Here is a 14,495-nt window from a genome sequence, read left to right on the forward strand (position 1 = left end):
ATCGGGGCATCTTTTGGTCACAATATCATCACAATATCATCATCATCCCATTTTAATGACACAAAGTAGCAACATGTGGATCTGAAGTTGGCAGCGCCAGGCACCTTAATGAGTTGCACCTGCAGGGGTGATAAAAACAACATACCAAGCTGGCAAAGGTCACAGTGACCTGCACAGTTTTATACACAGGGGTTCGTGTGCTTAATGCTCAGAATCTGCCTTCTATATAAATAACTAAATAACTGATTAATGGTTAAATATTGTGAATCATTTTAATGGTTAAATATTGTAGATTAGTAACTTTATGATACTTATTAGGATCGCACATAATGATTATTGAGATTTTACCACTACAACCTCTGGTGGCCTCCGCTGTTTTCGGTTCTCTGAACTCTTTCTATCTGTCTCTCTCTCTGAGCTTTTTCTTTCTGTCTTTCTCTTTGACCTCTGTCTGTTAATGTCTTTGAGCTTTGTCTGTCTGTCTGTCTCTGTGTCTGTTTTTCTCTCTGAGCTCTGGTCTTCTCTCTGAGCTCTGGTCCCCTCCGCTGTCTTGGGTTTTCTGGGCTCTGGTCGTTTCCGCCTTCTTGGGTTCTCCGTGCTGTGGTCGCCTCCGCTGTCTTGGGTTCTCCGTGCTGTGGTCGCCTCCGCTGTCTTGGGTTCTCCGGGCTGTGGTCGCTTTCGCTGTCTTGGGTTCTCCGGGCAGCGGTCGCCTCCGCTGTCTTGGGTTCTCCGGGCTGTGGTCGCCTCCGCTGTCTTGGGTTCTCCGGGCTGCGGTCGCTTCTACTGTCTTGGGTTCTCCGGGCTGTGGTCGCCTCTGCTGTCTTGGGTTCTCCGGGCTGTGGTCGCTTCCGTTGTCTTGGGTTCTCCGGGCAGCGGTCGCCTCCGTTGTCTTGGGTTCTCCGTGCTGCGGTCGCTTCCGCTGTCTTGGGTTCTCCGGGCTGTGGTCGCCTCCGCTGTCTTGGGTTCTCCGGGCTGTGGTCGCCTCCGCTGTCTTGGGTTCTCCGGGCTGTGGTCGCCTCCGCTGTCTTGGGTTCTCCGTGCTGTGGTCGCCTCCGCTGTCTTGGGTTCTCCGTGCTGTGGTCGCCTCCGCTGTCTTGGGTTCTCCGTGCTGTGGTCGCTTCCGCTGTCTTGGGTTCTCCGGGCTGTGGTCGCCTCCGCTGTCTTGGATTCTCCGGGCTGTGGTCTCTTCCGCTGTCTTGGGTTCTCCGGGCTGTGGTCGCCTCCGCTGTCTTGGGTTCTCCGGGCTGTGGTCGCTTCCGCTGTCTTGGGTTCTCCGGGCTGTGGTCGCCTCCGCTGTCTTGGGTTCTCCGGGCTGTGGTCGCCTCCGCTGTCTTGGGTTCTCTAAACTCTGTCTTTCTCTCTGACCTTTGTCTGTCTTTCCCTTTGACCTCTGGTGGCCTCCGCTGTTTTCGGATCTCTGAACTCTTTCTATCTGTCTCTCTCTCTGAGCTTTCTCTGTCTGTCTGTCTCTTTGACCTCTGTTTGTTTATGTCTTTGAGCTTTGTCTGTCTGTCTGTCTCTGCTCTCTGTCTGTTTTTCTCTCTGAGCTCTGGTCGCCTCCGCTGTCTTGGGTTCTCCGGGCTCTGGTCGCTTCCGCCTTCTTGGGTTCTCTGGGCTGTTGTCGCCTCCCCTGTCTTGGGTTCTCTGGGCTGTGGTCGTCTCCGCTGTCTTGGGTTCTCCGGGCTGTGGTCGCCTCCGCTGTCTTGGGTTCTCCCGGCTGTGGTCGCTTCCGCTGTCTTGGGATCTCCGGGCAGCGGTCGCCTCCGCTGTCTTGGGTTTTCCGTGCTGTGGTCGCCTCCGCTGTCTTGGGTTCTCCGTGTTGTGGTCGCCTCCGCTGTCTTGGGTTCTCCGGGCTGTGGTCGCTTCTGCTGTCTTGGGTTCTCCGGGCTGTGGTCGCTTCCGCTGTCTTGGGTTCTCCGGGTTGTGGTCGCTTCCGCTGTCTTGGGTTCTCCGGGCAGCGGTCGCCTCCGCTGTCTTGGGTTCTCTAAACTCTGTCTTTCTCTCTGACCTTTGTCTGTCTTTCCCTTTGACCTCTGGTGGCCTCCGCTGTTTTCGGATCTCTGAACTCTTTCTATCTGTCTCTCTCTCTGAGCTTTTTCTGTCTGTCTGTCTCTTTGACCTCTGTTTGTTTATGTCTTTGAGCTTTGTCTGTCTGTCTGTCTCTGTGTCTGTTTTTCTCTCTGAGCTCTGGTCTTCTCTCTGAGCTCTGGTCGCCTCCGCTGTCTTGGGTTCTCTGGGCTCTGGTCGCTTCCGCCTTCTTGGGTTCTCCGTGCTGTGGTCGCCTCCGCTGTCTTGGGTTCTCCGTGCTGTGGTCGCCTCCGCTGTCTTGGGTTCTCCGTGCTGTGGTCGCTTCCGCTGTCTTGGGTTCTCCGGGCTGTGGTCTCTTCCGCTGTCTTGGGTTCTCCGGGCTGTGGTCGCCTCCGCTGTCTTGGGTTCTCCGGGCTGTGGTCGCTTCCGCTGTCTTGGGTTCTCCGGGCTGTGGTCGCCTCCGCTGTCTTGGGTTCTCCGGGCTGTGGTCGCCTCCGCTGTCTTGGGTTCTCCGGGCTGTGGTTTCCTCCGCTGTCTTGGGTTCTCCGGGCTGTGGTCGCCTCCGCTGTCTTGGGTTCTCTAAACTCTGTCTTTCCCCTTGACCTCTGGTGGCCTCCGCTGTTTTCGGATCTCTGAACTCTTTCTATCTGTCTCTCTCTCTGAGCTTTTTCTGTCTGTTTGTCTTTTTGACCTCTGTTTGTTTATGTCTTTGAGCTTTTCCTGTCTGTCTGTCTCTGCTCTCTGTCTGTTTTTGTCTCTGAGCTCTGGTTGCTTCCGCTGTCTTGGGTTCTCCGGGCTGTGGTCGCCTCCGCTGTCTTGGGTTCTCCGGACTGTGCTCACCTCCGCTGTCTTGGGTTCTCCGGGCTGTGGTCGCTTCCGCTGTTTTCGGTTCTCCGGGCTGTGGTCGCTTCCGCTGTCTTGGGTTCTCCGGCCAGCGGTCGCCACCGCTGTCTTGGGTTCTCTAAACTCTGTCTTTCTCTCTGACCTTTGTCTGTCTGCTCCCTCTACCTCTGGCGGCCTCCGCTGTTTTCGGTTCTCTTAACTCTTTCTCTTTGTTTCTCTCTCTGAGCTTTGTCTGTCTGTCTCTTTGATCTCTGTCTGTCTATCTCTTTGAGCTTTGTCTATCTGTTTGTCTCTGCTCTCTGTCTGTTTGTCTCTCTGAGCTCTGGTCACCTCCGCTGTCTTGTGTTCTCCGGGCTGTGGTCGCCTCCGCTGTCTTGGGTTCTCCGGGCTGTGGTCGCTTCCGCTGTCTTGGGTTCTCCGGGCAGCGGTCGCCTCCGCTGTCTTGGGTTCTCCGTGCTGTGGTCGCCTCCGCTGTCTTGGGTTCTCCGGACTGTGGTCGCCTCCGCTGTCTTGGGTTCTCCGGGCTGTGGTCACCTCCGCTGTCTTGGGTTCTCCGGGCTGTGGTCGCTTCCGCTGTCTTGGATTCTACGGGCAGCGGTTGCCTCCGCTGTCTTGGGTTCTCCGTGCTGTGGTCGCTTCCGCTGTCTTGGGTTCTCCTGGCTGTGGTCGCCTCCGCTGTCTTGGGTTCTCCGGACTGGGGTCGCCTTCGCTGTCTTGGGTTCTCCGGGCTGTGGTCGCCTCCGCTGTCTTGGGTTCTCCGGGCTGTGGTCGCCTCCGCTGTCTTGGGTTCTCCGTGCTGTGGTCGCCTCCGCTGTCTTGGGTTCTCCTGGCTGTGGTCGCTTCCGCTGTCTTGGGTTCTCCGGGCTGTGGTCGCCTCCGGTGTCTGGGGTTCTCCGGCCTGTGGTCGCCTCCGCTGCCTTGGGTTCTCCTGGCTGTGGTCGCTTCCGCTGTCTTGGGTTCTCCGGGCAGCGGTCGCCTCCGCTGTCTTTGGTTCTCCGGGCTTTGGTCGCCTCCGCCTTCTTGGGTTCTCCGGGCGGTGGTCGCCTCCGCTGTCTTGGGTTCTCCGGGCTATGGTCGCCTCCGCTGTCTTGGGTTCTCCGGGCTGTGGTCGCTTTTGCTGTCTTGGGTTCTCCGGTCTGTGGTCGCTTCCGCTGTCTTGGGTTCTCCGGGCTGTGGTCACTTCCGCTGTCTTGGGTTCTCCGGGCAGCGGTCTCCTCCGCTGTCTTGGGTTCTCCGTGCTGTGGTCGCTTCCGCTGTCTTGGGTTCTCCGGGCTGTGGTCGCCTCCGCTGTCTTGGGTTCTCCGGGCTGTGGTCGCATCCGCTGTCTTTGGTTCTCTAAACTCTGTCTTTCTCTCTGACCTTTGTCTGTCTGTCCCCTTGACCTCTGGTGGCCTCCGCTGTTTTCGGATCTCTGACCTCTTTCTATCTTTCTCTCTCTCTGAGCTTTTTCTGTCTGTCAGTCTCTTTGACCTCTGTCTGTTTGTCTTTGAGCTTTGTCTGTCTGTCTGTCTGTCTCTGTGTCTGTTTTTCTCTCTGAGCTCTTTTCTTCTCTCTGAGCTCTGGTCGCCTCCGCTGTCTTGGGTTCTCTGAGCTCTGGTCGCTTCCGCCTTCTTGGGTTCTCCGTGCTGTGGTCGCCTCCGCTGTCTTGGGTTCTCCGTGCTGTGGTCGCCTTCGCTGTCTTGGGTTCTCCGGGCTGTGGTCGCTTCCGCTGTCTTGGGTTCTCCGGGCTGTGGTCGCTTCCGCTGTCTTGGGTTCTCCGGGCTGTGGTCGCCTTCGCTGTCTTGGGTTCTCCGGGCTGTGGTCGCCTCCGCTGTCTTTGGTTCTCTAAACTCTGTCTTTCTCTCTGACCTTTGTCTGTCTTTCCCTTTGACCTCTGGTGGCCTCCGCTGTTTTCGGATCTCTGAACTCTTTCTATCTGTCTGTCTCTCTGAGCTTTTTCTGTCTGTCTGTCTCTTTGACCTCTGTTTGTTTATGTCTTTGAGCTTTTCCTTTCTGACTGTCTCTGCTCTCTGTCTGTTTGTCTCTCTGAGCTCTGGTTGCTTCCGCTGTCTTGGGTTCTCCGGGCTCTGGTCGCTTCCCCTGTCTTGGGTTCTTCGGACTGTGGTTTCCTCTGCTGTCTTGGGTTCTCCGGGCTGTGGTCGCCTCCGCTGTCTTGGGTTCTCCGTGTTGTGGTCGCCTCCGCTGTCTTGGGTTCTCCGGGCTGTGGTCGCCTCCGCTGTCTTGGGTTCTCCGTGCTGTGGTCGCTTCCGCTGTCTTGGGTTCTCCGGGCTGTGGTCGCCTCCACTGTCTTGGTTTTTCCGGGCTGTGGTCGTCTCCGCTGTCTTGGGTTCTCCGGGCTGTGGTCGCCTCCGCTGTCTTGGGTTCTCTAAACTCTGTCTTTCTCTCTGACCTTTGTCTGTCTGTCCCCTTGACCTCTGGTGGCCTCCGCTGTTTTCGGATCTTTTTTCTCTTTCTATCTTTCTCTCTCTCTGAGCTTTTTCTGTCTGTCTGTCTCCTATACCTCTGTCTGTTTATGTCTTTGAGCTTTGTCTGTCTGTCTGTCTCTGCTCTCTGTCTGTTTGTCTCTCTGAGCTCTGGTCGCCTCCGCTGTCTTGGGTTCTCCGGGCTCTGGTCGCTTCCGCTGTCTTGGGTTCTCCGGGCTGTGGTCGTTTCCGCTGTCTTGGGTTCTCCGTGCTGTGGTCACCTCCCCTGTCTCGGGTTCTCCGTGCTGTGGTCGCCTCCGCTGTCTTGGGTTCTCTAAACTCTATCTTTTCCTCTCACCTTTGTCTGTCTGTCCCCTTGACCTCTGGTGGCCTCCGTTGTTTTCGGTTCTCTGAACTGTTTCCATCTTTCTCTCTCTCTCTGAACTTTTTCTCTCTGTCTGTCTCTTTGATCTCTGTCTGTCTATTTCTTTGAGCTTTGTCTATCTGTCTGTCTCTGCTCTCTATCTGTTTGCCTCTCTGAGCTCAGGTCGCTTCCGCTGTCTTGGGTTCTCTGAGCTCTGGTCGCCTCCGCTGTCTTGGGTTCTCCGGGCTCTGGTCGCTTCCGCCTTCTTGGGTTCTCCGGGCTGTGGTCGCCTACCCTGTGTTGGGTTGTCCGTGCGGTGGTCTCCTCCGCTGTCTTGGGCTCTCCGGGCTGTGGTCGCCTCCGCTGTCTTGGGTTCTCCGGGCTGTGGTCGCTTTTGCTGTCTTGGGTTCTCCGGGCTGTGGTCGCTTCCGCTGTCTTGGGTTGTCCGGGCTGTGGTCGCTTCCGCTGTCTTGGGTTCTCCGGGCAGCGGTCGCCTCCGCTGTCTTGGGTTCTCCGTGCTGTGGTCGCTTCCGCTGTCTTGGGTTCTCCGGGCTGTGGTCGCCTCCGCTGTCTTGGGTTCTCCGGGCCGTGGTCGCCTCCGCTGTCTTGGGTTCTCCGTGTTGTGGTCGCCTCCGCTGTCTTGGGTTCTCCGGGCTGTGGTCGCTTCCGCTGTCTTGGGTTCTCCGGGCTGTGGTCGTTTCCGCTGTCTTGGGTTCTCCGTGCTATGGTCACCTCCCCTGTCTCGGGTTCTCCGTGCTGTGGTCGCCTCCGCTGTCTTGGGTTCTCTAAACTCTATCTTTTCCTCTCACCTTTGTCTGTCTGTCCCCTTGACCTCTGGTGGCCTCCGTTGTTTTCGGTTCTCTGAACTCTTTCCATCTTTCTCTCTCTCTCTGAGCTTTTTCTGTCTGTCTGTCTCTTTGATCTCTGTCTGTCTATTTCTTTGAGCTTTGTCTATCTGTCTGTCTCTGCTCTCTATCTGTTTGCCTCTCTGAGCTCAGGTCGCTTCCGCTGTCTTGGGTTCTCTGAGCTCTGGTCGCCTCCGCTGTCTTGGGTTCTCCGGGCTCTGGTCGCTTCCGCCTTCTTGGGTTCTCCGGGCTGTGGTCGCCTACCCTGTGTTGGGTTGTCCGTGCGGTGGTCTCCTCCGCTGTCTTGGGCTCTCCGGGCTGTGGTCGCCTCCGCTGTCTTGGGTTCTCCGGGCTGTGGTCGCTTCCGCTGTCTTGGGTTCTCCTGGCTGTGGTCGCCTCCGCTGTCTTGGGTTCTCCGGACTGGGGTCGCCTCCGCTGTCTTGGGTTCTCCGGGCTGTGGTCGCCTCCGCTGTCTTGGGTTCTCCGTGCTGTGGTCCCCTCCGCTGTCTTGGGTTCTCCGGGCTGTCGTCGTCTCCGCTGTCTTGGGTTTTCCGTGCTGTGGTCGCTTCCGCTGTCTTGGGTTCTCCTGGCTGTGGTCGCCTCCGCTGTCTTGGGTTCTCCGGGCTGTGGTCGCCTCCGCAGTCTTGGGTTCTCCGTGCTGTGGTCGCTTCCGCTGTCTTGGGTTCTCCGCGCTGTGGTCGCCTCCGCTGTCTTGGGTTCTCCGGGCTGTGGTCGCCTCCGCTGTCTTGGGTTCTCCGGGCTGTGGTCGCCTCCGCTGTCTTGGGTTCTCTAAACCATGTCTTTCTCTCTGACCTATGTCTGTCTGTCCCCTTGACCTCTGGTGGCCTCCGCTGTTTTCGGATCTTTGATCTCTTTCTATCTTTCTCTCTCTCTGAGCTTTTTTTGTCTGTCTCTTTGACCTCTGTCTGTTTATGTCTTTGAGCTTTGTCTGTCTGTCTGTCTCTGCTCTCTGTCTGTTTTTCTCTCTGAGCTCTGGTCGCCTCCGCTGTCTTGGGTTCTCCGGGCTCTGGTCGCTTCCGCCTTCTTGGGTTGTCCGGGCTGTGGTCGCCTCCCCTGTCTTGGGTTCTCAGTGCTGTGTTCGCCTCCGCTGTCTTGGGTTCTCCGTGCTGTGGTCGCTTCCGCTGTCTTGGGTTCTCCGGGCTGTGGTCGCCTCCCCTGTCTTGGGTTCTCCGGGCTGTGGTTGCCTCCGCTGTCTTGGGTTCTCTAAACTCTGTCTTTCTCTCTGACCTTTGTCTGTCGGTCCCCTTGACCTCTGGTGGCCTCCGCTGTTTTTGGATCTTTTATCTCTTTCTATCTTTCTCTCTCTCTGAGCTTTTTCTTTCTGTCTGTCTCTTATACCTCTGTCTGTTTATGTCTTTGAGCTTTGTCTTTCTGTCTGTCTCTGCTCTCTGTCTGTTTTTCTCTCTGACCTCTGGTGGCCTCCGCTGTTTTCGGATCTTTGATCTCTTTCTATCTGTCTCTCTCTGTGAGCTTTTTCTGTTTGTCTCTTTCTTTGACCTCTGTCTGTTTATGTCTTTGACCTTTATCTGTCTGTCTGTCTCTGCTCTCTGTCTGTTTTTCTCTCTGAGCTCTGGTCGCCTCCGCTTTCTTGGGTTCTCCGGGCTCTGGTCGCTTCCGCCTTCTTGGGTTCTCCGGGCTTTGGTCGCCTTCCCTGTCTTGGGTTCTCCGGTCTGTGGTCGCCTCCGCTGTCTTGGGTTCTCCGTGCTGTGGTTTCCTCCGCTGTCTTGGGTTCTCCGGGCTGTGGTCGCCTCCGCTGTCTTGGGTTCTCCTGGCTGTGGTCGCCTCCGCTGTCTTGGGTTCTCCGGACTGGGGTCGCCTCCGCTGTCTTGGGTTCTCCGGGCTGTGGCCGCTTCCGCTGTCTTGGATTCTACGGGCAGCGGTCGCCTCCGCTGTCTTGGGTTCTTCGGGCTGTGGTCGCCTTCGCTGTCTTGGGTTCTCCGGGCTGTGGTCGCTTCTGCTGTGTTGGGTTCTCCGGGCTGTGGTCGCCTCCGCTGTCTTGGGTTGTCCGTGCTGTGGTTTCCTCCGCTGTCTTGGGTTTTCTGGGCTCTGGTCGTTTCCGCCTTCTTGGGTTCTCCGGGCTGTGGTCGCCTCCGCTGTCTTGAGTTCTCCGGGCTGTGGTCGCCTCCGCTGTCTTGGGTTCTCCGGGCTGTGGCCGCTTCCGCTGTCTTGGATTCTACGGGCAGCGGTCGCCTCCGCTGTCTTGGGTTCTCTAAACGCTGTCTTTCTCTCTGACCTTTGTCTGTCTTTCCCCTTGACCTCTGGTGGCCTCCGCTGTTTTTGGATCTCTGATCTCTTTCTATCTGTCTCTCTCTCTGAGCTTTTTCTGTCTGTCTGTCTTTTTGACCTCTGTTTGTTTATGTCTTTGAGCTTTTCCTTTCTGTCTGTCTCTGCTCTCTGTCTGTTTTTCTCTCTGAGCTCTGGTTGCTTCCGCTGTCTTGGGTTCTCCGGGCTCTGGTCGCTTCCCCTGTCTTGGGTTCTTCGGACTGTGGTTTCCTCTGCTGTCTTGGGTTCTCTGGGCTGTGGTCGCCTCCGCTGTCTTGGGTTCTCCGTGTTGTGGTCGCCTCCGATGTCTTGGGTTCTCCGGGCTGTGGTCGCCTCCGCTGTCTTGGGTTCTCCGGGCTGTGGTCGCCTCCGCAGTCTTGGGTTGTCCGTGCTGTGGTCGCTTCCGCTGTCTTGGGTTCTCCGCGCTGTGGTCGCCTCCGCTGTCTTGGGTTCTCCGGGCTGTGGTCGCCTCCGCTGTCTTGGGTTCTCCGGGCTGTGGTCGCCTCCCCTGTCTTGGGTTCTCTAAACCATGTCTTTCTCTCTGACCTATGTCTGTCTGTCCCCTTGACCTCTGGTGGCCTCCGCTGTTTTCAGATCTTTGATCTCTTTCTATCTTTCTCTCTCTGAGCTTTGTTTGTCTGTCTGTCTCTTTGACCTCTGTCTATTTATGTCTTTGAGATTTGTCTGTCTTTCCGTCTCTGCTCTCTGTCTGTTTTTCTCTCTGAGCTCTGGTCGCCTCCCCTGTCTTGGGTTCTCAGTGCTGTGTTCGCCTCCGCTGTCTTGGGTTCTCCGGGCTGTGGTCGCCTCCGCTGTCTTGGGTTCTCCGGGCTGTGGTCGCCTCCGCTGTCTTGGGTTCTCCGTGCTGTGGTCGTTTCCGCTGTCTTGGGTTCTCCTGGCTGTGGTCGCCTCCGCTGTCTTGGGTTCTCCGTGCTGTGGTCGCTTCCGCTGTCTTGGGTTCTCCGGGCTGTGGTCGCCTCCGCTGTCTTGGGTTCTCCGGGCTGTGGTTGCCTCCGCTGTCTTGGGTTCTCTAAACTCTGTGTTTCTCTCTGACCTTTGTCTGTCTGTCCCCTTGACCTCTGGTGGCCTCCGCTGTTTTTGGATCTTTGATCTCTTTCTATCTGTCTCTCTCTCTGAGCTTTTTCTGTTTGTCTCTCTCTTTGACCTCTGTCTGTTTATGTCTTTGACCTTCATCTGTCTGTCTGTCTCTGCTCTCTGTCTGTTTTTCTCTCTGAGCTCTGGTCGCCTCCGCTTTCTTGGGTTCTCCGGGCTCTGGTCGCTTCCGCCTTCTTGGGTTCTCCGGGCTTTGGTCGCCTTCCCTGTCTTGGGTTCTCCGGTCTGTGGTCGCCTCCGCTGTCTTGGGTTCTCCGTGTTGTGGTTTCCTCCGCTGTCTTGGGTTCTCCGTGCTGTGGTCGCCTCCGCTGTCTTGGGTTCTCCTGGCTGTGGTCGCCTCCGCTGTCTTGGGTTCTCCGGACTGGGGTCGCCTCCGCTGTCTTGGGTTCTCCGGGCTGTGGCCGCTTCCGCTGTCTTGGATTCTACGGGCAGCGGTCGCCTCCGCTGTCTTGGGTTCTTCGGGCTGTGGTCGCCTTCGCTGTCTTTGGTTCTCCGGGCTGTGGTCGCTTCTGCTGTCTTGGGTTCTCCGGGCTGTGGTCGCCTCCGCTGTCTTGGGTTCTCCGTGCTGTGGTTTCCTCCGCTGTCTTGGGTTTTCTGGGCTCTGGTCGTTTCCGCCTTCTTGGGTTCTCCGGGCTGTGGTGGCCTCCGCTGTCTTGAGTTCTCCGGGCTGTGGTTGCCTCCGCTGTCTTGGGTTCTCTAAACTCTGTCTTTCTCTCTGACCTTTGTCTGTCTGTCCCCTTGACCTCTGGTGGCCTCCGCTGTTTTCGGATCTTTGATCTCTTTCTATCTGTCTCTCTCTGTGAGCTTTTTCTGTTTGTCTGTCTCTTTGACCTCTGTCTGTTTATGTCTTTGACCTTTATCTGTCTGTCTGTCTCTGCTCTCTGTCTGTTTTTCTCTCTGAGCTCTGGTCGCCTCCGCTTTCTTGGGTTCTCCGGGCTCTGGTCGCTTCCGCCTTCTTGGGTTCTCCGGGCTTTGGTCGCCTTCCCTGTCTTGGGTTCTCCGGTCTGTGGTCGCCTCCGCTGTCTTGGGTTCTCCGTGCTGTGGTTTCCTCCGCTGTCTTGGGTTCTCCGGGCTGTGGTCGCCTCCGCTGTCTTGGGTTCTCCTGGCTGTGGTCGCCTCCGCTGTCTTGGGTTCTCCGGACTGGGGTCGCCTCCGCTGTCTTGGGTTCTCCGGGCTGTGGCCGCTTCCGCTGTCTTGGATTCTACGGGCAGCGGTTGCCTCCGCTGTCTTGGGTTCTTCGGGCTGTGGTCGCCTTCGCTGTCTTGGGTTCTCCGGGCTGTGGTCGCTTCTGCTGTCTTGGGTTCTCCGGGCTGTGGTCGCCTCCGCTGTCTTGGGTTCTCCGTGCTGTGGTTTCCTCCGCTGTCTTGGGTTTTCTGGGCTGTGGTCGTTTTCGCCTTCTTGGGTTCTCCGGGCTGTGGTCGCCTCCGCTGTCTTGAGTTCTCCGGGCTGTGGTCGCCTCCGCTGTCTTGGGTTCTCCGGGCTGTGGCCGCTTCCGCTGTCTTGGATTCTACGGGCAGCGGTCGCCTCCGCTGTCTTGGGTTCTCCGGGCTGTGGTCGCCTCCGCAGTCTTGGGTTGTCCGTGCTGTGGTCGCTTCCGCTGTCTTGGGTTCTCCGCGCTGTGGTCGCCTCCGCTGTCTTGGGTTCTCCGGGCTGTGGTCATCTCCGCTGTCTTGGGTTCTCTAAACCATGTCTTTCTCTCTGACCTATGTCTGTCTGTCCCCTTGACCTCTGGTGGCCTCCGCTGTTTTCGGATCTTTGATCTCTTTCTATCTTTCTCTCTCTGAGCTTTGTTTGTCTGTCTGTCTCTTTGACCTCTGTCTATTTATGTCTTTGAGATTTGTCTGTCTGTCCGTCTCTGCTCTCTGTCTGTTTTTCTCTCTGAGCTCTGGTCGCCTCCCCTGTCTTGGGTTCTCAGTGCTGTGTTCGCCTCCGCTGTCTTGGGTTCTCCGGGCTGTGGTCGCCTCCGCTGTCTTGGGTTCTCCGGGCTGTGGTCGCCTCCGCTGTCTTGGGTTCTCCGTGCTGTGGTCGTTTCCGCTGTCTTGGGTTCTCCTGGCTGTGGTCGCCTCCGCTGTCTTGGGTTCTCCGTGCTGTGGTCGCTTCCGCTGTCTTGGGTTCTCCGGGCTGTGGTCGCCTCCGCTGTCTTGGGTTCTCCGGGCTGTGGTTGCCTCCGCTGTCTTGGGTTCTCTAAACTCTGTGTTTCTCTCTGACCTTTGTCTGTCTGTCCCCTTGACCTCTGGTGGCCTCCGCTGTTTTCGGATCTTTGATCTCTTTCTATCTGTCTCTCTCTCTGAGCTTTTTCTGTTTGTCTCTCTCTTTGACCTCTGTCTGTTTATGTCTTTGACCTTTATCTGTCTGTCTGTCTCTGCTCTCTGTCTGTTTTTCTCTCTGAGCTCTGGTCGCCTCCGCTTTCTTGGGTTCTCCGGGCTCTGGTCGCTTCCGCCTTCTTGGGTTCTCCGGGCTTTGGTCGCCTTCCCTGTCTTGGGTTCTCCGGTCTGTGGTCGCCTCCGCTGTCTTGGGTTCTCCGTGCTGTGGTTTCCTCCGCTGTCTTGGGTTCTCCGGGCTGTGGTCGCCTCCGCTGTCTTGGGTTCTCCTGGCTGTGGTCGCCTCCGCTGTCTTGGGTTCTCCGGACTGGGGTCGCCTCCGCTGTCTTGGGTTCTCCGGGCTGTGGCCGCTTCCGCTGTCTTGGATTCTACGGGCAGCGGTCGCCTCCGCTGTCTTGGGTTCTTCGGGCTGTGGTCGCCTTCGCTGTCTTGGGTTCTCCGGGCTGTGGTCGCTTCTGCTGTCTTGGGTTCTCCGGGCTGTGGTCGCCTCCGCTGTCTTGGGTTCTCCGTGCTGTGGTTTCCTCCGCTGTCTTGGGTTTTCTGGGCTCTGGTCGTTTCCGCCTTCTTGGGTTCTCCGGGCTGTGGTGGCCTCCGCTGTCTTGAGTTCTCCGGGCTGTGGTTGCCTCCGCTGTCTTGGGTTCTCTAAACTCTGTCTTTCTCTCTGACCTTTGTCTGTCTTTCCCCTTGACCTCTGGTGGCCTCCGCTGTTTTCGGATCTTTGATCTCTTTCTATCTGTCTCTCTCTGTGAGCTTTTTCTGTTTGTCTCTCTCTTTGACCTCTGTCTGTTTATGTCTTTGACCTTTATCTGTCTGTCTGTCTCTGCTCTCTGTCTTTTTTTCTCTCTGAGCTCTGGTCGCCTCCGCTTTCTTGGGTTCTCCGGGCTCTGGTCGCTTCCGCCTTCTTGGGTTCTCCGGGCTTTGGTCGCCTTCCCTGTCTTGGGTTCTCCGGTCTGTGGTCGCCTCCGCTGTCTTGGGTTCTCCGTGCTGTGGTTTCCTCCGCTGTCTTGGGTTCTCCGGGCTGTGGTCGCCTCCGCTGTCTTGGGTTCTCCTGGCTGTGGTCGCCTCCGCTGTCTTGGGTTCTCCGGACTGGGGTCGCCTCCACTGTCTTGGGTTCTCCGGGCTGTGGCCGCTTCCGCTGTCTTGGATTCTACGGGCAGCGGTCGCCTCCGCTGTCTTGGGTTCTTCGGGCTGTGGTCGCCTTCGCTGTCTTGGGTTCTCCGGGCTGTGGTCGCTTCTGCTGTCTTGGGTTCTCCGGGCTGTGGTCGCCTCCGCTGTCTTGGGTTCTCCGTGCTGTGGTTTCCTCCGCTGTCTTGGGTTTTCTGGGCTCTGGTCGTTTCCGCCTTCTTGGGTTCTCCGGGCTGTGGTCGCCTCCGCTGTCTTGAGTTCTCCGGGCTGTGGTCGCCTCCGCTGTCTTGGGTTCTCCGGGCTGTGGCCGCTTCCGCTGTCTTGGATTCTACGGGCAGCGGTCGCCTCCGCTGTCTTGGGTTCTCTAAACGCTGTCTTTCTCTCTGACCTTTGTCTGTCTTTCCCCTTGACCTCTGGTGGCCTCCGCTGTTTTTGGATCTCTGATCTCTTTCTATCTGTCTCTCTCTCTGAGCTTTTTCTGTCTGTCTGTCTTTTTGACCTCTGTTTGTTTATGTCTTTGAGCTTTTCCTTTCTGTCTGTCTCTGCTCTCTGTCTGTTTTTCTCTCTGAGCTCTGGTTGCTTCCGCTGTCTTGGGTTCTCCGGGCTCTGGTCGCTTCCCCTGTCTTGGGTTCTTCGGACTGTGGTTTCCTCTGCTGTCTTGGGTTCTCTGGGCTGTGGTCGCCTCCGCTGTCTTGGGTTCTCCGTGTTGTGGTCGCCTCCGATGTCTTGGGTTCTCTGGGCTGTGGTCGCCTCCGCTGTCTTGGGTTCTCCGGGCTGTGGTCGCCTCCGCAGTCTTGGGTTGTCCGTGCTGTGGTCGCTTCCGCTGTCTTGGGTTCTCCGCGCTGTGGTCGCCTCCGCTGTCTTGGGTTCTCCGGGCTGTGGTCGCCTCCGCTGTCTTGGGTTCTCCGGGCTGTGGTCGCCTCCGCTGTCTTGGGTTCTCTAAACCATGTCTTTCTCTCTGACCTATGTCTGTCTGTCCCCTTGACCTCTGGTGGCCTCCGCTGTTTTCGGATCTTTGATCTCTTTCTATCTTTCTCTCTCTGAGCTTTGTTTGTCTGTCTGTCTCTTTGACCTCTGTCTATTTATGTCTTTGAGATTTGTCTGTCTGTCCGTCTCTGCTCTCTGTCTGTTTTTCTCTCTGAGCTCTGGTCGCCTCCCCTGTCTTGGGTTCTCA

This window comes from Amphiprion ocellaris, chromosome 2 (assembly GCF_022539595.1).
Source record: "Amphiprion ocellaris isolate individual 3 ecotype Okinawa chromosome 2, ASM2253959v1, whole genome shotgun sequence".
Taxonomy (NCBI): domain Eukaryota; kingdom Metazoa; phylum Chordata; class Actinopteri; family Pomacentridae; genus Amphiprion; species Amphiprion ocellaris.